The sequence below is a fragment of the Pinus tabuliformis genome, chromosome 9 (genome assembly GCF_031772625.1).
Source record: "Pinus tabuliformis cultivar Carrire ecotype Pingquan chromosome 9, CPIR1, whole genome shotgun sequence".
Taxonomy (NCBI): Eukaryota; Viridiplantae; Streptophyta; class Pinopsida; order Pinales; family Pinaceae; genus Pinus; species Pinus tabuliformis.
In genome coordinates this window covers 174,633,443-174,645,832 of record NC_142307.1, presented here as the reverse complement: position 1 = coordinate 174,645,832, position 12,390 = coordinate 174,633,443, and the positions used below count along the sequence as shown (strand labels likewise).

The 12,390-nt window shown below is 37.5% G+C and overlaps 1 pseudogene across 1 annotated transcript; it reads left to right on the top strand.

The window, feature by feature from the left end:
* The first annotated feature begins 1,993 nt into the window (after nucleotides 1-1,993).
* Nucleotides 1,994-12,132, top strand: LOC149147670 (F-box protein PP2-B15-like; annotated as a pseudogene). Its single transcript, XR_016262200.1, has 3 exons — nucleotides 1,994-2,498; nucleotides 10,892-11,009; nucleotides 11,296-12,132. The product of XR_016262200.1 is annotated as an F-box protein PP2-B15-like (transcript).
* The last annotated feature ends 258 nt before the right edge of the window (nucleotides 12,133-12,390 follow it).

Sequence of the window (12,390 nt, the reverse complement as noted above, 5' to 3'; positions counted from 1 at the left end):
TAGGTAACGTCCACTTATTGATGTGATTCTCTCCTTGGTAATGGTACAAGTTTAATACAATTACAAAATACATATCAAAAGTATATCATAATTTATAAATAAATAAAAAAATGCTATTTTTTTCATATTAATTTTCATATATTTTTAGTTTAATTTAAATTTCATTTATTTACCTAATGCATTTCTTTTCATATAAAAAAAAAAAAAACAACCACCACTTTCATATAAGTAAATATATTCTAATTTTCTGAATATAACCAATTATATTTATAAATAATAATATAATAAATATAATTTTTTTTATATTTTTAAATATTTATAATTTGTCTCAATGATTCGTTTTAAAAGATTTTGTTTTGATTTTAAATTTTTTAATAATTAAAAGTAGTTATTTAAAACTTAATCATCTTAAAAAATTGTGTAACTCAAATCAAAAATAATTTCAAAAATATTTTAAGAACTTAAATATATCTAATTTACTGTTAAGCTTTTGTGATCTATAATAAATTAACCGTAAAAATTATATAAGAGAAATATTTTGGCCAAAAATTTATCTTTTGTGATTTCTACCAAAAAAAAATTATTTAAAACCTCTAAATTTCTTATAAAACACAAATTTTCAAATCACAAACATATTAAACCAAACCAAAAAAAATTAAATGTAAACTTTAAATTCATTTCATGCTTTAATAGGCTTCAAAACCAAATTTCAAATAATTAACTTCCTCATTTCCTAAAATAAACAAATAATATCATGATTATAATAAAATTTAATATTATTTTTTTTATTTAAATTTTCTATCGAAAATAAAAAATTATAAATATGATCAATATTTGTTGTAAAACATTTTTTTATTAATAATTAAACGTTTAATAAACATTAAAAAAAAATATTTATTAGTAAATTTTGAATCTCATCTCAACCGACACAAGCTCATCACATCTCAGACAGACACAATGGCGGTATCAAAGTTAAATTCTTATTCCATAGTTTACCCACGCAAGCACCGTGACGAAAGCCACAGGATGTAAGATTGCGGGCGTTACAAAAGAAGCCCAATACAATGTTTAGATGTAAAAAAACTACGCACTGTAGAATTTGAAATATTCTGGCCCCTGCTTGAGCCCCTCCGCAGACCATGACCTCCGCAGTCTGGTAACCACTCGAACCTTCAAGCGGGAGAAGCACAGAGCTTCCCCCGAAGGATAATTTCTGGGCTCCCCGGGTATGGTAGGGAAATTGCGTACAATGGTGCCGGTATTGTAATTCAATTCGATGGAGTCCCTGTTTGCAAAGATATAGAGATTCCCGTTTGCTAAGAACATCGGTTGAGCGGGTAGATAAATTCAAATTCGAACATCCAATGAGCGGGTAAATAAATTCAAAATCAAATTTCAAATTAGTCTGTCATTAATGCGTATATTGTATTGTATACCTTGGTATTTATGGGCAGTATCATGTACGCTATGGCCATGAGCCGCGTTCTCGTCGGTATTGTATGGTCATGGAGTAGTCACCGGAAATCATTTGGCCGCGTTATTTTTTTGCCGACAAACAGAAGATACGGGAGTCCTCATGAATAATGATCCCCAGATGCAGAGGTGTACTTCACACCGACCCTGCAGAGAAAAAGTACTCTTAAAGACTAATAAAAGCCCTATAGCATGAGATTTATGGGTTGCCCAGGCTGTGACCCCGGCAGACATAGGTTCGAATCTCATTAATTATTATTAGACAAAATACACACGCAACCACAACACAACACTTTACAGCACAGGTCATGCTAACAGGACTCTCTCTATGTAAATGGAGGCCGGGAGGTGGGCCCGAGCAGGCCACCTAACCGCATGCCAAGGTATCGGAATAAGGGTTGCCCAGGAATTCACGGTCGGTTAAACGCACAGTGTTCTCGCGGCTCCCGGTGTTCTCGGTGTTAAAACGGTTCCTTTAAAATTAGAAACACGTCACCATCATTGCGCGTGTAACGTTTTTGCGGCAACGATCCCTACGATGACGCTTAACACACCAAAAATGCACCAAGCACCAAAAATGCATTACTCCTCAAATGCCTTCGCGGCGAAGCAAGGATTGAATTAGGTTAAAGTACCCCCATCGAAACCACTATAAAATGGATTCTGGAAGCTCAGTTGCCACAACCTCGTGTACTGGGTAGGTGTGAAACACTATTTGAGTTTCTAGTCGTTGTTGTTGAAGGATTATGGATGAGCATGAGGCAGGGCACATGGGTTTGGGAAATTTGCCAGAGAGCTGCATGTCGATTATACTCGGCTTGACCACACCCAGAGATGTTTGCAGGTTCAGCGTCGTCAGCCACACATTCAGGTTGGCCGGTTACTCGGACTCGGTATGGGAGAAAATGCTCCCAATTCAGTATCGCCATCTTCTTTCAAGACTCGATTCGCCTTTGCAGTTCTCTTCCAAGAAAGAATTGTATTTCACACTCTGTCATCCCCAATTGATCGACTGCAGCAAAAAGGTATCTATGGAACTGATATTTCCTTTTTTAATCTCTTTCAATCTGAATTACAGCAGGAATGGTAAATTATAGATGCAGACTTCATCATCAGTGTTCTTTGTCTACTCAACCCACCTTGTTGCAAAATGATTCCCAAATGTAATGGTTCTCAAAACTATCATAACAAGTTTCCATAACAAGTTTCCCTGTGTTACTAGACTAGCATTTGCATCGAATGTTGCAAAGGAAATGTCCTAAGGCATAAATTGAGGAACAGATTGAGGAAAAAGGTTGCCATCCATCGGTGGACATACTGTGCCGGAGAGGATTGAACCATCGAAATACTTCCTTCCATCCAGGTTCCGCCCGAGTTGATGTTTCCCACTTGTTCGCAACCGAACCGATCCAATCATATGCTTTTTACTTATCCTCTCCCAGATGTATTAAGACTTAGCCCGACTTGCTAAACGAAAAGGTTATTCTCCTCAACTGCTTCTTTCTCGAAGTTCCCATTCATCAACACATATGGGGGTACGGTGGTCGGTCTGTCTGAACTTAAGAGTCTTTCCCAATTGGAACATAAAAGGAAGCTCCAGTGAACCCGTCTGAACCTGGCACGAATCAATGATTTCAAGCTTTCCCCACCATCCATTTCTTAAAGTCGAGGAGACCCAGTCCCTTTCGGTACGGTCGATCCTTCGGAACCCACAAGCATAAAGCCCAATTGTATCATAGTCGGTTCTTATCAATGCTGCCTCCTTCTGGGTGAGATAGGTGGAGTTAGAATGTGCTATGTGGGTCCGCCCTTGGCTTCGCACTGGGCCGTGTCAGTCTTCAGAGACAGGAAGGAAGTGCCGGTTGGAAGGCCGTAGAAGGGGTTCAGAGCAAGCAGTCTGAGGAGTATAAGTTGGCCCTGATAGAGGTGGGAAGATTGGAAGCCCATCATTTTTGTTCCCATCGAACCATCCGGAGAAGTGCTTTTAAGAAGATGTGTTCGCCCAAACTGGAGTTAACTCGGGGCGGGAACAGAGCCAGGGAAGACTTCCTAGGAAAGTCGTTCAGGTGTGATTGTCTCCATAGTTGGGGTTTGCCTTAAGGTGGAATGCTCTTGTCCCCTCTCCCGGACATGAATGCTATTTTCCGCTTGTTAAGGCCCCTTCAGGAAGTAACGAGACCGCTGATCTGGAGGTCTTCAAGGAGTCACTTGAGTGGGTTAGGCCGGAAGATTGACTCGTATTTTATTGTCGAATCCGGGCCACATCTTATAGTAGGATTAACGAGTGATGCCGATAGGTGGGTAGGTTGGAAAAAATAGGTAAGAAATAAATGATCAAGGTCCCGGAGGGGCTTGCGCTTCCTAGTGCAAGGTTGGTCCTTAAATAGCATATATATAGGAGTTTCTCGCCGGGTACACAACCACCCACTGGCTGCGGATGAGGGCGAGGGCTTTGAAGGTAGGGCGTGTGGTAAGGCTTCTTGGGTGCGGTAGGTGCTGTTGATGGCGGGATGCAGGCCTTGAATCGGGTCATAGGTAAACGTTCTCAAAGTGCCATGTTCATGAAAGAGAAAATCGACTTCTGTGTCCTGATGATAGATTTCCCATCGGACCCCCTAAAGAGTACTTTTTCAAGACAAAACGATTAATAACGCCTGATGAAGTTGGGATGCCTGATTGGATGGATGGGAAAACGTATATCGTCAACGTCGTTCAACATACCATAAACGACACGGAAATGGCCTTTGAGGGGCTTCTTTCTTACCTGTATGAATCTTATTCAGATCTTTTTCGATTGTTTCGAGTAGCGATCAAATGCACGGAAACGGCCTTTCAGGGCAGGGGAGAATGAGCAAGCAGTAGATTAAGATCTCTATTGGTTGAACTCAATCAATGTTGAGAGAGCAAGGGAGAGAGCTGGCTGTATCTGTCTCCCTCTCGACCCTAAAGGGAGAGAGCAATACAAGTTATATATGTTGCATCGCTCGACCAAAAGGAGCCCATATGACTTAGGGGCGCCGGTCAACCCAGTAAGGTCCTGATAAGCCCGGTCAATCCTTCGACAATGCATATATTATATATGTCATTTCATCTCCCTCATTCATCAGAGTGGGCAAGTAGTTCCTTCCTTCCCTCCTCTCTTTCTTTTGATCTTATATATGTTAACAGATTGGCGACCACTGTCAATTCATTACCTTTTGCCAAGTACACTAAGTCCCGCAAATGGATTTAGGGTGCCTCACACTATTTTTTATTAATTATTGAATTAATATTGTCACGATTTGTTAATGCTGTAAGAGTAACACTGATTGCATGACATTGACTTCTTCGTGACTGTAACAATGATAGCAATGAGCATCCTATTGATTGGTTGTATATTGCATATTCATCACCCTCATTTCTATCTAATTCTATCTTTGTAAGCGTGGCTATTTGCATACACAGTTCATTTCTAAGATTGTGAAAGATGGATTATTGGAAACAGTGAGCCAAAGCAATAAGTCATCTCTGAAGAGATTTCTCACCTTTGGACTGTTGAAGACTGATATGTTTGCTGAGGATTCTTGTGGAAGAGTATTGAAATTACTTACGGTTATATGAATCTTTTGGTAGATCTGACGAGAAGACAAGGGTTTCTGGTATTTTTGGTATTTTTGGTTTCTTCATAGAGGGTGTCCTTGGGTTTCATTTTCCAAGGTTATTTTCCTTGGAAAAATGCTGGTAGCACAGATCTGTGGTTGTTCTCCATATTACTCAATTATCACAATGATTTTCCTCTGAAATACTCTTTGGTGAATTTGGATTTTCAGTGTCAGATTTTGCTGGTGATAAATCTAACAACACTGATGGTTACAGGTGTTTGATTTGTCATTTCTGAAATCTAATCATCTTTGCCAAAATCTGAGGAACAAGGTTTTTTTCAAGGTCCTTCTACCATGAATCCTTCATCAGAGAATGAATTATATAGAGGCATAATAATTGAAATCGATTCCTGATTCCGTGAGCTGAAATTGTTTGAAGCAGATTGTCCATTGAAACTCCCATCTCCATCTTTTTCTATTGAATATCTCCAGCTCTTGTTTCTCAATAAGTCTGAGCATTATATTGACCTCAGAGCTTATTGTTTTAATATCACAAGTGGCTACTTAGAGTGTACATTGCCCCTCAGAAAATAGAAAGGAAGCAATGTACAATGTACGATTTGTTGATGCTGTAAGAGTAACACTGATTGCATGACATTGACTTATGCGTGACTGTAACAATGATAGCAATGAGCATCCTATTGATTGGTTGTATATCAGTGAGAAAATAACTTGTAATCAGATATGCCAATCAAGAACAAAGCACTGGCTGAAGGTTGAACACTTTCCCTGAGTGTGGACAACAGCAGAAGAACCTTGTGAGTAAGCCCCAACTGAATCATGGAAATCGAAAAGTATGAATAAAAATAGCTGCCAGTTTTCCTCTTCTACCAAATCCCCCATTCTTATTATAGATGTCTCTGCAACTCCAATTTCTGACAGGACTTTGTGATTTCTTGAACTTACAACAAGTCTGGAGTTGGAGTGGTGGGTTAGCAGCAACAAACCAAATTCTTCCATCAACTGGGAACCATCTCTCCAAACTTCATCCAGAAATAAAGCAAACCTCTGAGTCTGCAATCTCTGACTCAACCACATCTTTGCATATTCATCACCCTCATTTCTATCTAATTCTATCTTTGTAAGCGTGGCTATTTGCATGCACAGTTCATTTCTAAGATTGTAGAAGATGGATTATTGGAAATAGTGAGCCAAAGCAATAAGTCATCTCTGAAGAGATTTCTCACCTTTGGACTGTTGAAGACTGATATGTTTGCTGAGGGTTCTTGTGGAAGAGTATTGAAATTACTTACGGTTATATGAATCTTTTGGTAGATCTGACGAGAAGACAAGGGTTTCTGGTATTTTTGGTTTCTTCATAAAGGGTGTTGTTGGGTTTCAATTTGCAAGATTATTTTCCCTAGAAAAATGTTGGTAGCACGGATCTGTAGTTGTTCTCCATATTACTCAATTATCACAATGATTTTCCTCTGAAATACTCTTTGGTGAATTTGAATTTTCAGTGTTAGATTTTGCTGGTGATAAATCTAACAACACTGATGGTTACAGGTGTTTGATTTGTCATTTCTGAAATCTAATCATCTTTGCCAAAATCTGAGGAACGGGGTTTTTTTCAAGGTCCTTCTACCATGAATCCTTCATCAGACAATGAATTATATAGAGGCATAATAATTGAATTCGATTCCTGATTCCGTGAGCTGAAATTATTTGAAGCAGATTGTCCATTGAAACTCCCATCTCCATCTTTTTCTATTGAATATCTCCAGCTCTTGTTTCTCAATAAGTCTGAGCATTATATTGACCTCAGAACTCACTGTTTTAATATCACAAGTGGCTACTCAAAGTGTACATTGCCCTTTAGAAAATAGAAAGGAAGCAATGTACAATTGTGTGTTGTCATGCCTCAGTGGCAAACTTAGAAGCACCATTACTTCAGAAGACCGAGCTTTTCTTTGGGTATCTGTGATATTTATCTTCAGATTAGGAGGCTCTACCAGTTTCTTCTCTTCAAGTTGTGATCCTAGGTCTGAAGCTTCACTAATAGCACTAATAGCTAAAGACCTTGACACAGGACAAAAACTTTGTGTGACAGATCCTTGACGATTTGTTGATGCTATAAGAGTAACACTGATTGCATGACATTGACTTATGCATGACTGTAACAATGATAGCAATGAGCATCCTATTGAAAGAGAGGCTGCATGAAAGAGTTCCACCAAGGCACCCCACTTGTAGAGATTATTTCTCCTCTGCAAGGAGTTTCCATGTATATGGATGGGCTGAATAGTCCATCCAGGGATATGTCAAAGCAGTCAAAGCCTTAAAGCCTACTTGAAGACATGCATATTTAGAGATTGCCAGAAGCTGCTTTACAACAAAAGATTATTTATTAAAAAAAACAGCGAGGGCTAATACTATGGGAATTGAAAATTCCCTGTAATAACCACTGTTGGACAACCTAACAAACACTTGAGTTCATAATTCTGTATCAAAAGCATGAACAAACATAAGACACAGATGTGCGGCCAAAGCATGTCATCTTTGATCTCATAGCAAAGTTTTGCAAGAGTGATACAATCCAACTCCTGCTTGAGGTTCACGGTCATAAAATCAGCCTTCCATAAAGATTAATGTAGTAGTTAGTCATTACACTTAGACCAAATAGGGATAACTATTTTGCAAATAAACTATTGAAAATTTAAATCTTGTAACATGTTAAGAATAAGTAATAAAAGTAAAACCTTATCTGTCAGCTTACATGACTCATATCAACCATGGATATGATTATAGAGACATAAATTAGCTGTTGAAATACTTACAAGCCTAAACCTGTAGACTTACTCAAAAACGAGAGTAGATTAGCAATGTTACCTCTCGTGTGCCGGGGGGCACTAGAAGCCCAGTGATCTTTAGATCTGCAACACCCACAAAGATGCCTCAATTTCAACACAAACATGGTTAAAACAGGCACTACCTGCAATGGCAAAATCTCATAGAACTTACGCGTGAGAACCGGAGGAGGAACAAATATTTATAAGCAATAATCACTCATAGTTATTTTTTTATTTTTATTGTCAAATAATAATTAAATTGTAAGAAATTTTATTAACGAATTAATCCATCAAGCCTTGAAGGAATAATTATTGGACAATATGCATGGTAACTAGAACTTGTCACTAGCAATATAGTTAAGAAATGTACATTTGTAAGGTATAATCTTAACATTCTCATGTCATCCTTGGCATCTCGTCATTCTAGTTGACTTGTATATCATCTTGAGACACATGAGAACAACATCCAAGGGCAAAGATTTCAGATTGGAAACTATCCTTCATAGAATTGGAAATTAGGCAGGGATAAAATTTTTTGTGATTGAGTGATTCCATGTTTGGAGACAAAATAATAAATTGGCGGTTTCTCAAGCCAACTTGGCTACTCAATTAAGACAATTTTTTTGTTAATAATCAATGGGAAACTTGTCACTCATCCAATTCCCTGAGTTTGAAACTCCAACAGGTGTCCTGTTGATGCAGATCACAACAAGTACATGCTAAGTATAATCTTGTGCAAGGTTGACAAACCTGGTGGCCCATATACACTTCTTTCCATCATGTTTATTTACTTTTCCAAATAATTCCCCAGTCTTGTCACATGCTATAATGTTGGGGCATGATGAATATGGTAAATGAGAATCCAACAATGTATCTCTCAATTGCTCATTTAAGGAAGCATAGTAGATTTGTTTTCACTAAGGGATTTTCTTTGTATAACAGGACTTAGTCCATTCTTGTTGGGTTATGTAGAGATTTGTTTGTCATGGATTTACAATAACTATGAACCAATCGTAGTTCCCTACAGTAGAAGAACACAAAAATTAAGTGTCTGCCTGATGAATTGGATTCATTGAAGCAAATGTTAATAATAATGGAGCATAATTCTAGTTCTAGTGGAAATGCCTTTCTAGGAATCCTCATTTTTTAGAAGCAATGTTTGGACGTCCCAGAGAAAGCAACTCTCAATTTAATTAATGCAGGCTAGTGCATGATCCAGACTCCTCTAACTCGACTGAATTTTCACTTCCTGCTCATACGTCCTAATGAAGAAACTTATGCTTGTGTGCTCTGAACAAACATACTCCAATTGATCAAGTTTTCTCTTAACTATGAACCAATCGTAGTTCCCTACAGTAGAAGAACACAAAAATTAAGTGTCTGCCTGATGAATTGGATTCATTGAAGCAAATGTTAATAATAATGGAGCATAATTCTAGTTCTAGTGGAAATGCCTTTCTAGGAATCCTCATTTTTTAGAAGCAATGTTTGGACGTCCCAGAGAAAGCAACTCTCAATTTAATTAATGCAGGCTAGTGCATGATCCAGACTCCTCTAACTCGACTGAATTTTCACTTCCTGCTCATACGTCCTAATGAAGAAACTTATGCTTGTGTGCTCTGAACAAACATACTCCAATTGATCAAGTTTTCTCTTCTTCTAGCAAATAACTCTATGTTTGTGCATTCCTTGAATACAGAGATTACATCTTATGTAATGGTGAATTTTTGCAAATCCAATAGTTTAGGCTATCTTGTCTAGGAAATTAGAACCAAAAGTCTTTTTTGCTCCTTAGTTCTACAAAGATATGAACCTATATAACTTCTCTATGTACATTAGCCACATATTTTTTATATAGATAAAACTTTATCAATTTAAAAAATATAAAAATCATTAAGAGACCTCAGAGCTCACTGTTTTAATATCACAAGTGGCTACTCAGAGTGTACATTGCCCCTCAGAAAATAGAAAGGAAGCAATGTACAATTTTGTGTTGTCATGCCTCAGTAGCAAACTTAGAAACACCATTACTTGAGAAGACCGAGCTTTTCTTTGGGTATCTGTGATATTTATCTTCAGATTAGGAGGCTCTACCAGTTTCTTCTCTTCAAGTTGTGATCCTAGGTCTGAAGCTTCACCAATAGCACTAATAGCTAAAGACCTTGACACAGGACAGAAACCTTGTGTGACAGATCCTTGACGATTTGTTGATGCTGTAAGAGTAACACTGATTGCATGACATTGACTTATGCGTGACAGTAACAATGATAGCAATGAGCATCCTATTGATTGGTTGTATATCAGTGAGAAAATAACTTGTAATCAGATATGCCAATCAAGAACAAAGAACTGGCTGAAGGTTGAACACTTTCCCTGAGTGTGGACAACCGAAGAAGAACCTCGTGAGTAAGCCCCAACTGAATCATGGAAATCGAAAAGTATGAATAAAAATAGCTGCCAGTTTTCCTCTTCTACCAAATCCCCCATTCTTATTATAGATGTCTCTGCAACTCCATAGATTTTAGTACCTAGTTCTATAATATATGATATCTAGAAAATATCCTAATTTCTTAGGAAATGAATCTTGTCTATATCTCATATATACCCTGCTTCTGGTTAAGGAGTCAATATGTCATGTTCCGCATACTCAGGTCCACCTGTCCTACACATCCCTTTGCCCAGTGTCATGCAATTTAAGTAACGATGATCAATGTCATTTGAAAGTATAATGTGCACCTAATCATAACTTATGATGAAGTCGGTTTACCCTCAAATTTCTAGATTTGGTCAAGCTATTCAATTTGTATCTTGCATACTACATTACAAATGTCCCATCACCATGGTTTGATGTATTTGATTTAACAAGTATTTTGTGGTTGACTAGTTTAGTTTTCATTCAAAATATCTCAGTTTCTTCAATATGGTTGAATATTTATGTTTGACCCCATTGACCTGAATGTTTTTTTTTTTTTTTGACAATTTCAGAAGTTCTGGATAGAGCGAGCCACAGGCAAATTGTGCTTTATCGTGTCCCCAAGAGAGTTACATATAACTAGGGGAAATGAAGAGGGAATTGTCTGTGCAGATCTCGGGATGACTCCAGGTAATCCAACATTATTCTTTCAATTTTTTACCTCAGTTTATGATTTTAGATACTAGCATGCAGTTGACTTTTTTTGACAAAGTTTTCAATTGACTTTTTTCATAAGTCAACAATTGACTTTTAACAAAGTGAACAGTTGACTTTTAACAAATTCAACACTTGACTTTTCTTTTAGGTAAACCTTTTGTGAGTGTAGTATAGTCAACAGTTGACTTTGCTCCATGCAAATTGGATACAAGGAATGTTGAGAAGAAGCTAACAACACAGTTTTGCCTTTGGAGTGCAGTTTCAAGGAGGCAGTTGAACTACGTAATGTAGGCTGGTTTGAAGTGCGAGGTCTATTTGACTGCAAGGTTTTGTCTCTTGGTACAGAATATACCATCTCATTCAGGCTGAAACTCAATGAGGGACGTTATCCCTGTTCTCTTTGCCCTGGATTTACAAAGTATAATGAGATTCGGCTTCGGGCATATGGATGGTATTATAAGCCAGTCAAATTCTCAGTTACAACTGCTGCTGGTGACCACCAGATATATGCCCTGTTTTTGAGTGACACAGATAAACCTGTTGCAGATGATGGGTACCAGATGGCTACCTCGAGACATGTAGAGGAGGGTTGGATGGAGATTGATGCAGGCAGATTTTTTGTGGATGAAGAGGGGGATAATCCAGGAAAAATAGATTTCTGCATGGGAGACTGGGAAGGTAGGATTCGGAAAGGTGGACTTCTTTTAGATGGGGTAAAGATTCAACCTACTTCTTCGTGTAAGAAATGAACTGAATGATATATGTGCGATGATTTTCATAGTTATCTATGTTGATAATATTTTTTTCATAGTTATTTAGTTTTGTACTCCACAATGAGTGAGGTGTTCTTTCCAGAAGTTTCCTAACTAGTAATGAGTATAGCAGTGTTGTATATAGAAAGCATGTAATCAACATTTCGGGTGGTTTGGAAACAAACAATTTCCATAGTAATGAGTATAGGGGTGGTGTTGTATATAGAAAGCTTGTAATCAACATTTCCGGTGGTTTGGAAACGAACAATTTCCATGAAATATGCAGATTTCTCATTTCACTCTGTTCAATTTGAACAAGTTCCATGGAATATTTAGGTTTGTCATTTGGCTATGTTCAAATTTATGCATCTCTATTGGATTAGTTGAGTCATTTCACTGTGTTCAATTGCATGTATTTGTCTAGTACATTTACTGTACAAAAATAGCTATAGCAAAGTTTTAGCAATCGTATCAAAAGTAAAACTAAATTTAGATTTAGCAATAATATCAAATTCTAGGTAGCGAAAAAGATTGAGAAATGATATCAGAATCAAGATAGAGAAATGAGATTAGAATTAAACTTAGCAATGAGATCAGAATTT